The 17,581-nt window shown below is 34.8% G+C and overlaps 1 pseudogene; it reads right to left on the bottom strand.

Moving 5' to 3' along the window:
• Window positions 1-7,960: 7,960 nt before the first annotated feature.
• The window catches only part of LOC147493899 (protein CYTOSOLIC ABA RECEPTOR KINASE 4-like), a 99,877-nt pseudogene continuing 90,256 nt past the window's right edge, over window positions 7,961-17,581 (bottom strand).

Raw genomic sequence — 17,581 nt, 5'->3', positions numbered from 1 at the left:
AATGCATACATATGCAAATATGAACTTTTATAGCATTCTTGTTCTGACTTGTTACATATGCTAGGCTATATTAATGCCAATTTACATATGCGGATAATAATTATTACCAGATCTGTGACTTCCAGTGACTTTACTTATAACACCCCTATTTTTATTCTCCTTTTTAATTAAATATATATATATAAAGTTAAATAATAATAATAATAGATAAAAAAAAATGATAAACATTAGAAAGAGATAAGGTAAAGAGGATAAACCCCATTCCCTATTTTTAAGGGGTTTTTGAAAAAAAAAAAAAAAATGGGGTTTTACACAGGAGTTCACACGTAGAGTTTAATTTACACACAGAAAAGAAAATAAAAACGGAGTTTTTCACATAAAGGAGAAGGAAAAATTCTTGCTGGAAATCTACTGAGAGATAGCTGCCGGAGCGTATCACGAGTGAGTAGTTTAAGTCTTTTTATTTTCAGATTAATATTTTAGTTGATTGATTAGTATGTATTTTCTGGTTAGTAATCTCTCCCTTCAAGTTCTTTGTTTATGTTTGTTATGACATATTCTATACTAAGGCAATGGTTGCTCTACTCTATGGTAAATCTTCATATTCTGATGGTATGTTCTTCAAATTATTCGACAATAAATCCAGAAACATCCTTGCAGTGAGTCACTGACATATATCATATGTTGTATAATGCATTAGGGGTTCGGAACACTGAGCATAGATACTATGCATGAATCATGAATGTGTGTGTTCATTATACACTGAGCGTATCATTACAAATCGGAAGTACCTACTTTATATGTGTATAAATGCAATTGCATAATAAAATAATGAAACGATATTTGCATGGATTTAAAGATTAGCATGTTGAACGCTTGTGATACCTGAAATTAGGAGATATGAGTAGATTGTCAGAAGATATTTAGTTACAATAACAAGATGCACGTGCTATGCACGCGATGTCAAACAAAACTTAAGGAAGAGTGTAAATAAAATTTGGGTGAGCACACTTACAATTGACATTATGCCTGAACAGACACACTGACAGCCGTTTAAAATTTGAATTAAATGGAACTCCATGCCTATTTGATTTCCAGATATACGTAAGTAATAAACTTCTAAGTATAGCTCCAAATCACATGTACTTTGAGCCTCTCATCCTAGCAAGTGCACGCTGCAAACGACAAAGATAAAAGGTTAGTGCATCAAAAGCATTCATGTAATTAACATTATGCATTGAAACCAATATCCAAACCTTAGGTACATAGGTAATATGCAACCGTAGGTATTGAATCGAAAGAATGGGACATACCCTCCAAAAGATGAGTAATTTGGTTTGTTAATCAATCATCCAAAATGAAGTTACAATGGCATAGTATTTAATAAGAAGTTACTCACATAGTCTCTTTTTCGCTTGATTGCATGCTGGACAATAAATTGGAAGCCTTTTGGGCACGCTCGTTGAGTGTGAACTGGTGAGGTGGTTTTGAGTAATTGTTTCTATTTGAGTGAGGACGTTACCTCTGGTATTTCACAACATTAGTTGACATGATGACATGTGCTGGAGAACATATACATAATCGAAAATTTGAATATTTAAAGAAAATCTTCCTTGTGTATCTCAAATACATGGCAACAAATTAAACTAAATGGCTATATACATGGTAAGAGAAAAAATGACAAAGATATGCTGACCAGAAGAGAAGGGAAGAAGCCGCGAAGAAACTACATGAACTGCATACCGCTTCAAGTTGGCAAATGTTCCCAGGAAGTAATATGGAACTTGGAGTTGTGTTATGCATAGAAGCACAAATTTATATATTTGATCACCACGATCCAATATGTTAACTATTTTACTTGCCAAAGCAATGACACCAATCCCAAATAGAAAAAGCACTAAGAGCCTTGTAACTGATATACAAATTGTAGTTTTTATTCCAAGTTTATAATCATTTGGCCATTCAGCAAGCATGCCTGCAAGAATTAGGATCACTTAAGGTACGATGCACCACTCAAAATTTCTAGACTACATGTGAAGAAGGATAGAGGAGCATCATATCCAAAAAATAGATCCTTTAGTGGTAACAGAGATGCTATAGTTAGGAGTTGAAGGATATGATGTATAGTCCAAACACGTTATATGCTTTATTCAAACCTTCTGAAAGAGTCCACCAATGTTTTACACTATATATACCTTCTGTACATGTTAAAAAGATAGCGAGTGTCTATTGGTGTGAAATAACGAAATGTAAGAAATACAGAAGAATAGGGTCCTTAAAAAACCCTTATTCCAACTTAAGGTATCTCCACAAAACACGGATACCACATAGGCATTAGTACACCTTAAAATGAGCCGTTAGAGTAAACTGATAGCTTTAAAACCACTTTGGAATATGAAGTATACCATGTCGATGAGATTGTAGGATGCGAAATAAAAGTATAAAACCAATTTTGACACCACAAAAAAAGAGGTAAGAAAATAATAAGCAATTAATGGAACATACCTCTAGTCGTAGTACACTTGATTGTAAAAACTTGTGAGTTGAACCAATGGAGGGTGCACCAAGATCCTGGAATCCTTGTTTGACAGCTTGCATTGACAACGGTTAACTGTTAAGTGTTAATTGTAAAAAAAAAAAAAATTAAAGAAAAAAGACAATACTAATGTCTCGTTTATATTGAGAAGCTCAATATCCTCTTTTTTCTAGGTGTTTTTCTCAAAGTACTAATTTTCAAGTTGGGCCGCCAAAGGGATGTATACTTTTGCCTAGCTCTTTGTTTCTATAAACATAACAAATTAAATTGACATTTGCTGTTGTACTTAAACGTTACTTTCAGAGTTTCTTGTTCACTTAAATTATGGAAGTCTGTTCCTGAACATTAGTAGATGTTCAGAATGAAAATAGGGGCCGATCAACTGGATCCTGTAGTACCTGTGTGACACCCCAAACCGCAACCAAAACCCCTCCCCAAGAGAATCCTAGCCTTTCTGAGAATCTATAATGTAACCCTCCTATCCATTGTTTTGCACAATGTAAGCATCTGTGTAGCACCTCCAATGACTCCCTATAATCCTTGCATAATTGCTATCAGAGTTCAAATAGGGCCAATACAACAAAACAGAAGTATTATCTGCAAATGAAGATCGAGCAGCGAAACTCTTTCTTTTTCCCATGGTTCTTTAAGCATTATAGCTATACACTCCTGTAACGATCTGTAATTGTACACATGCCGTAACATTACTCTTTAACTCATACAGCAAATTCGAAGATGAATAATTATACACCTTCCTGCCAATCAGAGAAAGTAAAAACGTCTTCTTCAAACATTTTGAGCACACTTGGGAGTTAGATACCTTGAAATATGTACTACAGTTAAGTTGTCCTTGTTTCTTCAGAGGTAGTAAGGAACCTCCAAAACTCAACTTGGCATCTTGGATACCTGAAGTTAACTTAAACACAGGTCTTGGGTGGGCTTAAAAGAAGACCCTACTAAAAATCTTACTTCAAATAATGCGAGGATGCAACAACTCCAAAGAGCAGTAAACTTTAAGAAGTTTTGTTGAATTCAACTATCATCCAACTGGAGTTTCAGGGGAACATCAAAACCATTGTTGCTACAACCAGCTCCCAGTACGTCAAGAATATCCCCGCTCACCTCTAACATACCCCACATGTATATTGGTGAAATTACTACTAACAATATACTTACAACTTGTCCATAATAAAGAAAACAAAATCTATATATCTTCATTATTGTCGAACTTTACCTCACTCCTCCATCTCCTAATATATCTATTGGTAACTCTACTTTTCTTTAGCAAATAAACAAAACCAGTGATTTGGGTTTTTTTAGGTGTTGCTTGCATCTCTTGCGAGATATTAGTTAAGCTGCCTTGCTCTTTGTTTGTATCATCACTATGATGCTAGTGACCCTCTCTCTCACCACAGTACACCATTACTTTTAGTAATGTCATGAGTGAGTAATATCTCCTTTCTTATCAATAAAATTCAATTATTAAAAACTAAATAAAAATAAAAAGAACACTCGAGCTAAAACCATGATTACATGAAAGAAAAAGAAATCCTATGACTCCTATCTAATACGAGCCATACACCTTGAAAGAATACCTAACTTGTGAGGACACTATTAAATGAACTTCTAGAGGCTATATAACTTGAAAGAGCAATAATAATTGCTTCCTTCAAAAATTCATCCTGAGGGCACATAAATAAAGCGCTCAAGATGGGAGTCCTTGCTCCGCCATGCATGATTGCATCCCTTTGTTTTAGTTTTCTCTAATAGTTGTAGTTTCTTTTTTCTAGTATTGATTTTGTATTGTCTTTTCCTTTGTTGTATCTGAGTGGGATATCTCATCCTACGAACTTTGACTTTATGATTATATATATATATATATACATCACATTTTACCGAAATAGAAAAAAACAGAGAACACTTGATCTACGACCAGGATTAGTCTATATCATGTCTTGGACCAGAACTGGTGTCACAGCCCAAATTTCTAAACAATAACAAAGTGAATATTTGAAATATAAATATCTCAAACATCACTAGGTTCACTTGTTTAAAAACCCAGACTATGACGGAGAAAACTACACATACAAACCCTAATAGCCATGTCATAAAAGAAACAACTTAAAATAAAATAATCCCAATAATTATCCGAAATCTCTTTATTAAGCTTACATCCTTCCAAATAAAACATCAAACAACTCTCCAAATAAAATTCATCACTACCATGTTCTCATGCCATGAAAAAGGCAAAAACGTTATTACATTCTTCCAACAAAGAAATCAAACCTAAAAGAAAACTAACAACCGCTCCGGGCCGCGAATCACAATCATCATGGTTCCATTACCACCTATGTTCCCAAGAAACCCACGCTAAAAACAAAGCAAACATGGGTCAGCAAATTTGAATTTGCTGGTATGAGTAGACTAAACACATATAAACATTTTAAACTTTACTTATCCAACTAACATTTTAAATTCTATCATAACCTAATCATTCTCAGCTTGGAAGACAAGTAGTTCCGTTATCTCAAACGGCATAGTTTCTTCCCAAGCAAAACTTCCATTTTATTAACCCATTCTAATAACTCATTTTAATATCTACATAATTGAATTACAACTTACCGATATCCGCTGCTGTATAAGGGTAGGACCGCGTCCCTGCACAAAATATTATTAAGTCCTACCCTCCTGCAAAAGAAAGTTAGAACTTGTATATATAACATATGTAAATATCCTATATGCATTCAAAAGTAAGCCCAACACACTCACAAAATCAAATCCATTTCTCTTATCAATTAATCAATTACTTTTCTTATACACCCACCCTTTAGTACCTACTCCACACATTTGCCAAATCACACATTCCTGTGTGCCTCTCTCCCACCGAATATCACAATATCATAGCCATCTCTGGGCTTTCATACACATATTTCATACTTTTTGGGCAATAAAACTCGTGGTCATTCATGGCACATTCAATGAATACCTATCATATCACTAACGGGCCATTCATGGCATATTCAATGAATGCCATGATTCACATTCATTCAAGGAATACCCAATCCTACATTCCCGTACATTCAAGGAATACAACTAACCCGCAAGGCGAATACCTTAGTTCCTCTTTAGGGCAGTCAACTACAATCTGGTCATTCATGGCACATTCAATGAATACCCGGGTCATTCATGGCACATTCAATGAATACCCTTATATAACACTAACGGGCCATTTATGGCACATTCAATAAATGCCCACCTACATATGACTTCATCAGTCATAAACTCAATTCTAAGACTTGAGGCGTGGAGAGTTCTAAAAGGGTGCGGTAAGTTTTGTTTACGCATTATTGTATTTTATTGCATAGATTATTTCAGAGAACGTAGGAAAATCTTGATTCAATTATTTTTGGTTTACGCGTTATTAATTTCATGAATATATAAGTGTCATAACGTTGTGTATCTCAAAAGACTGAAAAATCACCAAGCAGTAAATACACGTACACAAGTATATTTATAAAGGTCCTAGCCTAAATCAAACATGCTAATAGTCCTAGACTTATTCTAATAGACCGAATCATAATTTTAGGAAAAAGTCAAATTTTCGGGTCAACTGGTCAAAGTCAACAGTCAACTCTGGTCAACCCGGCCTAAACTCCAAAAAACCCAAAAGCCCAAATCCTAAGGCCCATAGTCTAATCTAAAAGTCAAATTTTAAAATCCAAAACCAAAAAGAGAATAGCCCATGATTTTGGCCCAAGCCCAAAATCGTTTTGTAATCGCTTCATCTCCTTCTTCTCTACTTTCAAACAACCACTACCGACCACCATATGCCACCCATCGAAAAAACAAACCCAGCGGTTTGGTTCAGGGGAGAAAAACCTCTCTACCCATATCAAAAATACTTGATTCTTTATATTGATTCAAGCTTCAATTGTCAATTTCCAACACCCAATCCACCACCAACAATCCCCTCAACCCAACAACATATCCTCACAACAAAATCTAAAACAAAACGATCCCAAACAAAACCAACCCAAACAATCAAAAAACGGAGATTTTGTTTGGTCACCATTGAAGCTATTCCTGAGCTTCAACAAAGACAATCCCTCCTCATCCCAACAAAGACACCTATTCAACCTCAACAATCACGATCAACTAACAGCCCACATAACCACGGTTCATCCATCCCAACAACAAAAAGTCCAAGAAACTATACATAATGAAAACAAGAAAGGCGTTTTTGGGTTATGAGGTTTCGCCTTAACCACCGTGTCGAGTCTTCGACATCTCAAAGCTAAATTAGTCATAGTTTTGTATGCTTTGTATTGTTAAAAAAACGTATCTAACATAGTCTACGAGACCTTAACAGAGTTTTACAAGATCTTGTGACATTCAGATAACTTCGGTCGACACCATTAAAGAGGTTTACCCCTCAGATCAATTCTGTCGAAATAAGCACATATAACAAGAAAAACTTCGGACTACTCACGCTTAAAAACGAAACGACCGACGGCTCCCGAAATCGAAAACCTCCAAAGCCTGAAGTCGACAACGATCTTTCTTGTTCAAACCCCTTTTTTTCTCTCAGTAAAACTCTCACATTTTTTTTTCTTTCCTCAAAAATCTACGTGAGAAACCCTTATTTTCTAGTTTTTCAAACCTCTCCGAAAAACAAGGGTTTTAAACCTATCTACTTACTTACGGGCTTTTTTCCAAAACTACTTACTTACGGGCTTTCACCCGAACTACTGGATATCCTATTTCTGTTTCCTATTTACATTATTATTATTTCTATTAATATTATTATAGGAAAATGCAAATAAAAAGACGGGGTGTTATAACTGGACAGGACGGGAATTGCGTCTGACTTACACATTTGTCAAATTCAAGAGCAGCCTAATAGACTAAAGACCAAATAACTTCAGAAGAACACTAGATGTGAGCTAATAATAGCTCTTATAGTGTGAAGTCGTGAACCTAGTCCAGCAAAGAGACTAAGCTGTCAAGGCTATAGTGGAGACAGCGTGATACTGAAATGGAAGGCAGCAGCCAAATTACCACTCCAACAATGATAAGTCGTCTTTTAAAAATTCACTAACGTTGGATGATTATTAGAATTATCAGTATCAGAAATTTATTATTATGAAGATCAAGATCCACCGAAAAAAGCTTCAAACTACCAAGGTAGAAACAACATATAATTAGATGCTAGACTTTAGAATGGAAAGCAATAAAATTAGAGCCCTAAAGGTAGAGATTCTAGATTTTGATCTTATCTAATAGTCATAATAGCATACTTTACACACCCCAACCTGAGCTTGAACTCTTTCAATGAAAATAGTCTCATTTCAGTCATTATACATATCACATTTTTTTATAACAAAAGTGGCCTGCATATTATCAATGGTAAGGGCACAACTCAAATCATCTAAAGAAAAACAAAAAACAAAAAACAGATGCAAGATAAAACCTCAAGAGGGAGGCCAGACTGTCATATCACCTTGGTTCGAGAATTACTGAACAGCTAAGATAACCCAACAACTTAGAGTCTAAAATGTCTAACACATGCAAAGCATTGCATAGTATTAATCCTAAGTCCTGGACAAACCAGCCTTTGAGAGGGACGTGGATCGCAAAACCTTTAATGGGAAAACACATGTCAACACCTTATATGAACACAAATAAAAAAACAGCAATTCGAAGTTAGTACCTTCTTCCCAGTTTCCTTAATGGTTCTCACTCACTATCTAAGAGAAACTCACTTCTTTCATTTATAGTATCTAGGGCACCTTCTACTATGGTAAAGTGTGATTTAATTGTTCAATCCATTATAGTGCACTTTTTCTATAATCACTATATATTATTGTCAGTCAGAGTTCAAATGCATTTTATCCAAGATTAATCTACCAGTTTAAATCATATGGTCAATTTTAATAATGTCTAAAACCAACAGTTCAACACACATACTTAGATTGAAACTTCAACAATTATAGAACATTTCAGAAACTAAGGCATATTAAACAACAGAAAATCAAGCATCCATATATGAAAACTGCAAGCATCACTCTAAATTATGGATTGAGTCAACAGAGTTGAAGCTACATTTGATTACATTTCACATTTAAGACAAAGTAAGCATAACATAATTCAATTACTCATATATAAACATCCCATTATCCCTGTCAATTAATTTTGAGGTACTTATATAATGCCCTAGTCTACAATGTTTTGTATAGCGTTACAAGTTTCTAACTTAAATTTACAGCAGTAAGTGTACAGAGATACAGAGTTACCTTAGGTCGTTACTTGAATTAGTAGAATTCCTTCACTCTTGATCTGTATATCCTCTATTATGGCAGAAGGAGGTCAAAAAGGTGGAGCTTGAAGAAGGGGAATCTCAGCGTATACTCATGCTTACCGGGCCCCTTTTACAACCTGTGGATACATGACCGGGTATGGTCCCTTCAACATCCGAACCGGTGCTAGTCTTGAAAGTCCAAAGTTAGCAACCTTGGCATTAAATCTGAGTTCAACAGTATGTTGCTGGCTTTGATGTCTCGATGGAATATTGGAGGATCAGCTTCATTATGGAGGTAAAGAATACCCTTTGCTGAACCCAAGGCAATCCTCAACTGTAGAGCAAAACCAAGACGTGGGAGTAATAAGTGAAATGTATTAAATTTCCAAGATTATAGAAGATGGCAAACCTAGGGGGCCTTCAAAAAGTACAACATGAGGTCTGTTAGACTCAAACTTTCACCGAGTGCCACGAGCAATATCATCATATACTTTATGACTATGTAGCGCCAACAATATAGTATCCTCTATTTCACTGCAGAACAAACAATGTCATTTCAATTTCATATGCTATGAAAAATTGTTGTACTGAATGTAAATTTTCTTACCACCATTCCTGATCCACGCTGTACTATATATTCATGCATAATCCAATCTGTCTTTTCATCACGACCAGGCCTCCCTCTATAAAAGTTGAACGACTTCTTATACCTGACATTCTCATCTTTGCCGTAAAATTTTGAACTACTTCCCATTATCTTCCAATATCCACCTTCACCAGCAGCACAAACTCGACGAAGTGCTAATGGAAAGTTCCTTGCTGCTTGTATTTCATCCTCAGAAGCTTGACTGCTGATTCTAAGCCTTTTGTATCAGTGAGTCATCTTACTCCGAAGATGCAACTGCAAGAAGAAATTAAACTGATATTAAGATTACTCAAAAAATGAAATTCAAAATAGAGAATTGCTAAGTTTACTCAATGGTTAACTGGAGCACTATACTTAATATTGTGCTCATGTTAAACTATATTCAATACTTGAAAAAAAAAAAAGGCTGATGTGCAGATGGGTGATTTGGTATTTGCTATCTGATAAGGTGGTAGGGTTCTATTATGTAAGTGCTTATGAGCATCCATCTGCATCCCACCTCTTCTTAGATGAGAAACTGGGCGATCTTCCTTGATGCGCTCCACAGTCCTCACACGCGGTGATAAACGTAAAAATAATAGTTTTACCTACGAAATAAAGCGATTAAACTTACAAACGCAAGTAAAACTAAAACTATTTACGTGTCTATATGTTTATATTTATCAAAGTTTCTACTCTCAAATCTATCGAAATAGAGTGGAGTAACAAGTTCGTTTCACTCCTAGTTCTCTAGCATGTGATGTTTTCTAGTCTAATTAGTCGGTCTTAAGTCTAATGAGAGCTTTATGAAGGGGAATTATACTACGATGCAATATGAAAAGCAATATGTTGAATGTCACTACGAAATATATGGAAATACTAATGTTTTTGAATCTAGATAAATAATTAGAGGGGAATTGGATCCACCTCGAATCCAACTTAATCACCTAGAATAGACTGTTGTAATCCAATTCTTACGTTCTTACGGTAAGAATTGCTCGCTCTAATCCCTAATTAACATGGCATTTCTACCAATTATAACTAGCATGTGAGATCGTCCACCCATTCTCATGGCTAAACACCCACCTTCTAGAATGGAATAGACTCTACAACGCTTCTACACTATACAACTAAGTTTTCATCAAGGCTTCATCAACCCCTCTAATGGAGGTTTTAGCCTTGATTCATCAAACCATCATTTCCCATTGAAATTGAATACAACATATTACAAAGATTCTAACTTTATGAAATTTAACTAAACAATAATCGAAATCTAATTAATAACTAATAATTGAATGATAACAAGAATTGAAATTAGATCTAATAAATTGTAAATGACAAAAATTGAAATTGACAAGAATAACTATTTTATTTATCTAATCAATAAAGAACAATGATTTAAAGTTTTAATCTAAAACAGGGAATGAAATTCTAAAACTGAGATCTAAAACTAATTAATGGAGGCTACTAATCTAATTTCTAATCTAGGTCTAACTATCTACCATTAACAAAGAGCTAAACTTTTGTTTTTATACTTTCAGATCTAAAAATCGTGCATGGGCTTGGAGCCATGTTTTGAGCCAGAGAATCAGGCCCAAAACCCAATTTCTTTAGTCCAAAATAGGCTATTCAGCTGCAGTTGGCTTCGACAGATGTTTCGTCTACTTTTGCTCCTCTGATTGGGTCAAGGATTGGACCATTGGAAAGCTCTTTCCAAGCCGGTCGTTTTGACATAAGGTAGGCCCAATTCCGAGGTCTAAGTCCAAATATATAGTCTTCGGAAGTTCTGCTGACTTTGTGTGCTATTCCAGGGTATCGTCTTTTGTCTATCGTTTTAATGCTACTCAACGTTTGCGTTGGCAAGGTACTAAATTAAAGAAGTAGTAATGGGGTCGACAGAAATTAAAGCACCCTCACAGAGCTTAATAGCCCATATGAAGATTTTTCAGATGCCCAAATTTAGGTTGCCTTACCAAACCTGCAAGTCGTGAAGTTAAAAGCAATCAAAACCAAAAAAATTCATGAGCAACCAATGCATGCAGACTTCTCGGAAAAATCTTATCTCACCATATTCAAGAACTAATATCTGAATCATACCAACAGATTTGTAAGTATTTGTATCCTCGGGCAATGGTCGTAATTCTTCCAGTGTTAAAAAAGCACGTTTTTTTTCCGTCTCTTTGTTTCGCATTTGAGCCACCACCTGAAAAATACATTTAGTGTAAATTAAAATATAATATAATATAAATGAATACAATTTGAGTACACTAATTCATTTTTAGAGTAATACCTGTTTCAACTTGCCAGTAGCTTCTATCATACGACCTTGAATCTCCACAAATGCTTGAACCCGAATGGGTTAGTTTGTTTCAACTAAATTTATTTTCCGAAAGAAAGAGTTTATAAAAAAAATTCTTATTGCTCTGGTTGCTTCGACGTCTGCCATTTTATGAGTGAATGGGAAAACACACTTTGGAAGACAAAAATATAGTTTGCAATAACTAAAAGTGTATTACTACGAAGATACTATTTGTAATTAAGAAAACAATATTACTGTATCACATTGAAGTATTGAACATGTCATTTTAAAGTAAAAAAGTTTAAAATTCAATAATGTATTGCTCACGATACATGTATGAAGGTTGTTACCATGTTCAAAATATAGTTTAAAATTCGTAAGGTTTATGAAATGTAGAGTTGCATCTTGGTTTCCCCTTCCATAATTGAAACCTGCATCCACAGTAGGGATTCTCGGATTAAATGTTTGTGAGGCATTTAGAAAGCCCAAATCATTTTAGTTAGCAACAAAACATATATGCTAATTCAAAACACATAACAATAGGAATTAGATATGGCCATAAGCAGAATACATGTTGAGCACTCAAAATAATTCATTTTATGGTATTTAGACTTACAAAAAAAGAACCCATCGATTCTTGTAAATACATATTCACAATACAAAATTAAAGGCAATGAGACGCACTAAACATGAAAATGCAGAGCTTTTAGGCATGTTATGACAAACTCACACAAAAGCATCAAGTAGTTGATTTGCCTATTGTAAAGTTAATTGGAATTTCTTTCATACCTTTAAAATCAGTCCATTTAGGAGTATAACCCATTATCAACTTGTCCCTAAAAGGCTAAAACCCACTATCTGCCTCTCTCTTCTTTATACCCACTGAAATTTGAGAAGTAACATTTTGACAATATTAAGAGATGTACCTCCGTCTGCTAAAACTCTCAAAAACAAACCAATACTTGACAATACAATTTCTTTGCGAGCAATGCAAACAGTATGTATACCATTCAAAGAATAAACATCAAATACAAAAATGAATGAAAGATTGACTACATACCTTCATATTTACCGTTACGCAAATAAGCCTCCATAAGCTGAGCACACAAACGACAATCTCCATCCAACCCAGAAATTAAAAGAAAAAAAAAAAAAAAAAACCTTGAAGACTCCCAGCGTCTCGACGCGGCAGATAGGCAATCAAATAAGTATGACAATTTGATCTTGGCCTTACCTAATGAATCTTGAAGTAGATGTGTCAGCTTGGAATTCCTGCAACATCCCCATGGTGTGTGGATCAGAAGAATAAAGTATGCCCAGATAAAGTCCAACGGAATAAGCAAGTTACGGAAGAGCGACCTATATGGAATGTGGCTGCTTTTGTTTGCTAGAGAAGATATGACATCACCCAGAGCTGAAAGTGATCTATTGATGTTTTGAGCTTCCTTGAGTCGTTCCCTTTGCACATCAGTATTTGCAAGCTAGCCTCTCGCTGCCAGCCAAATCTACAAGCCAAAGCTTGCTATTGGTGCACTCCCCATTTATCAAGTTCTTTGACTTAACCATCTTTACAAGCCAACTCTTGCTCTTTCTGATTCTCTTCCTCTTTCGCCTTCCTCTCCTCCTCCACAACATCTTCCTCTTCTTCAAACAATATATTCGCAGCATTAGCAACTTCCCCACTCTTAACCGCTCTCTTAGCCTCTAGCTTGATAATTTCCATCCTCTGCCATTCCTTCACAGCCGCAGCACGCATCTCAGCTTCAGCAGGTCCTTCAAGTTTCCCAAGAATCCCATCCTCATCATCACGATACCCATAATAACTCATGTCAATCCTTTTAAAAATATCATACCTAGACCTCCTCTTCCTTAACTCAGGCGGTTTCTCAAACAACTCTCTAACACCGGGTAACTTCTTCGCAGCACCAAAATACCTATACCCATAACAACTCCCAGATAATTACAGAGCATGCTAGAAAAGGTAGAAAATTAGTTTATTTTCTTCTAAAGTAACAGAGAAATGTGTTGCAAGGAAAAAATAAAAGAAAAAGAATAAAAGTTCCGAGTGTCCATAGACCAGTGAGATTGGCTACTGTGCTCATTAACATTATTAGATCCAACAACCCTTGCATTGCTTCCAGCTTGCAGTACATCCCATACCTCCTTTATGTTCTCCACTTTTGCTTCAACAATTCCTGGAACATGATGAACCCCTTCAGAAACTTGCCTCATCTCCAACCTACATCCAAATCTAGCCGTTATTGGCAGAAATTCAATACTTATATTATTGATAACTTAAAGAGTAATTTGTAACTTAGCAGCAGATTCTAAGCCTGCTAAGTGCTGAACCCGTGAAATGGATAAATTTTAACTTTACACTAAAGGTAATGATGTTATATTTACTTTTTTTTATGTTGGCGAGTTTGCAAGCAAGTCCCTAATATGTTCATTATAGACTTCAAGCACGCTGACGGATATGCTATAGGCAAAAGTCTCATTCCTTTCTTTGGCAATCTTGAACAATTCCTCTAGAGTCCTATAATTGACTCTCGATTTTGCTCAATACCCTCCATTGTGAAGGTCTTTCCTGTTCCTGTTTGTCCATACCAAAACAAACCTTCAATAGTCAAATATTAAAAACTGAAAGCCTACAAAACAATATAAAACAAAAGGATCTTAAGCAATCTAAACTCAACATATTAAAAAAAAAAAAAAACAAAATGAAAGAAGCATCGAGACATCAGGTACTTTGATTTGGGATTTATATATAATAAAATTGGTTTTTTATTGTTTGTTCTTGACGAAGAATTGGAATTTTTTTTTTGGTTGTTGAGAAGCAGGCGTGAAGAGCAAGGGGTAAGTTGTTTTTGTTGTTGAGAACCTTTTGTACTCTCTCTCTCTAGTCTTTTCAATTTCTACACGTCTAATTACGTCTAATTAAATGCTATCTATTTATGGTAATTAAATTGTATTTATGGTGTGCGTACAATTCAAATGTGGCATGGATTTGGGAATTTAATTTATCACCACAAGAAATGACTGATTGCTCCCATTTAAAGGTGTTAAACAATATTTTTATTTAAGGACAATATCGGTAATAAAAATTTATAAAGACATAAAAAGACAAAGTAGTCCTCATTAATAAATATCTAGGCATCTGATTTTATTATTCATCAAGGGTATTATGCATCAGAAAAAGACCCGGATGAATTTAAGAGGCCACGATCATTATAGGCTATACTACTAGTAGAGATATACTAGAATTTAACCCGTGGTGATGCCACTCGATTGTTATTATGGGTGAATTTATTGAATCAAACACCATTTTACACCAATTTATTTTTTAAAAATTTGGCATGATTTCCCCCTTTTTTTTTGACATATGAAATGAACATGCATACGTCATATTGATATTAGACATGATATGGATTATCAATAACTTCACATATTTATAAATTCATTTTTTAAAGCATACAACTCAAAAAATGTCTAAGAAGACAATGAAAAGAATTACAGAGCAACACTATGAACTATAACAATAACTTAACGAAAATTCCAAATCGTTATCATCAAGCAATTTAAACCACCAAGAACAAAAAATATATAGTAAGCACCCACATTAGTTATAATGGCACATGAAACCATATGCAGATCGGACTAATAAGCATAGCAGATTAACGGTAAGTATGGATAACTTTCTCTGTTGATCAATGCTATTTATTCATAATTTTTAAGTTGAAAAAACAGAGAGGCTTCATTTCATATTCATTTGATTCCCTGCATCATCACACAACCAATTAAATAACGGCCAAAATTAATCAATGTTCAAATGATACCCCACAAAAATAGTAGTGCGTAGTCTTCACTGATCATGCATACTCATTAACTTTCCAGTGCATACACCTTTGATAAAAAAAAAAAGTGTGAGCATCCAACACAAATACCTTGGTGTCTAATGTACAATAGAAATTGTGAGATGAATTGGGGTTCCTAGCTTGGATATTCCACAACGTAAATACATGGTACTATTTAACTAATAACCTTTTGAACTACATTATCTTAAAGTCATGCAAAGTATTAAAAATCGAGTGCATTCCTTGCATGAGATAACCTGCCAAAACACTTATTTTAAGTTTATGAAAAGTTCAGTCATATACTCATTTAGAGGCTCCATTCTAGATTGTAAAGTTGATCGATACAAAAAAATAATAAATAATAATAAAAATAAAAATACTCTAGCTAGCTTTCTCAAGGATTATGGTGGACTGTAGTCGCTAGTCGGTATAGGTCAACAGGGTAGCATTAGTGAATTGCTAAGAATAAGGCAATAAGGTGACAATCAAACTAAGAATTAAAGACTCACATAAGAATTAGATGAAAACACATTCTATTGTCGTTATTGAAGAAACCCACTAAAAAGTGGAACTTGGAGAGTTGGAGTGCTCTTAGAATACTTGTAGAAACCACTAAAGAGAGTCGAACTTGCTCTATTGGGATTTTTTTTTGGCTTGTGAAGAAAAACTTTTTGCCAGTGAAGAAAAGTTAAAAAAGGGGTTGAACGAACTGTTTTTTCTCGGTGGTTAGTAGTCTGTTTGTTTTTTGGAAAGTTTTACCATACGAATGATTCTTATTCTTATTTCCTAATTTCGTGGGTACATATATTTTTGCTCGGGTAAAGTGGGGAGAAAGAGAGTTATTTCAGAGAGATGTTGCGACTTTCAATTAAGGTGCGTAGAGTAGACAACAAAAATAAATAAATAAATGGTTAAAAGACATTCATTTATAATCAGCTAACTTAAACATTTATAATTGTTTTCAAGAGGGTGGAGTCTTCTTCCATCCTTAACTAACCTGCTTTTCAAGTTCAATTGTGTGTGCATGTGCCTTTCCGACATGCTCCTCACCGAGCCTTTCTTTTGCATAAATAGACAAACCAACAGTGTTAAGACAAAATTCGAATTACTTATTATATTTCGACTAACTATGAAAGATTGTTGGAAGACTTCCTAAAAATTTGGAGAGAAATATTGTGCTAAAACTACTAAAATATATTCATCAACCTGCATAAACAACCCCAAACTGTTTGGTCCAACATCTCCGACCCTGATAACTTCTTCAAAACCATTATTACAAAGAGATTAATTCACCGTGATACGTCATTCGTATGGTAAATTAGATACGACGTCTAATTTAAATGATAATTTACAGCCAATGCCGACAACGTATCACAAATAATGAACTGAGTTTACTTGTTGATTAAGCAATCTTTGTAATTGCATGGTACACAAAAAATAACACACATTTTGCCACAATAAACAAATAGATCAAAACCGTCAGCATCTGGTAGGCAATATATCCATAAATTAATGACAAAAAAATACCCATATAAACAACTTGAAAAATGACTCACCACCCTCGCTCTTGTTCTAGGTGGTCCACAAATCATGTTAATATCTCTTCAATACTACATCAAACCATCATTACAAAATTTCTTTCAGATAACTCATACCAACAAAAATCATAGCACTCAATAGTATATCATTTTCAAACAGGTATCTTGTTTGTGGAGAAATTAAGTAAGGATATGATATATACCTTTTAATTGAACCTAAACCTGGAGCTTGGGAGCGCCTCTTTTTATTTTGGGGCGTGAAGAGGATGGGGTTTTTTTCATGCCGCGAAGAGGGGAAAAAGTAGTTGTTTTTATTTCGGTTTAGAGTAAGTATTTTTATAGTAAGTAGGACTCTTTAGACTTAAAAGAAATTGATTTATGGACCGTAGGATCGTCCCAAAATTGTTTTCTCCCCGCTCGATATAACAGCA

The sequence above is a fragment of the Coptis chinensis genome, chromosome 6, assembly GCF_015680905.1.
Source record: "Coptis chinensis isolate HL-2020 chromosome 6, ASM1568090v1, whole genome shotgun sequence".
Classification (NCBI taxonomy): domain Eukaryota; kingdom Viridiplantae; phylum Streptophyta; class Magnoliopsida; order Ranunculales; family Ranunculaceae; genus Coptis; species Coptis chinensis.
The sequence above is the reverse complement of the archived record's forward strand: the minus strand, read 5'-3'. Positions and strand labels throughout refer to the sequence as shown.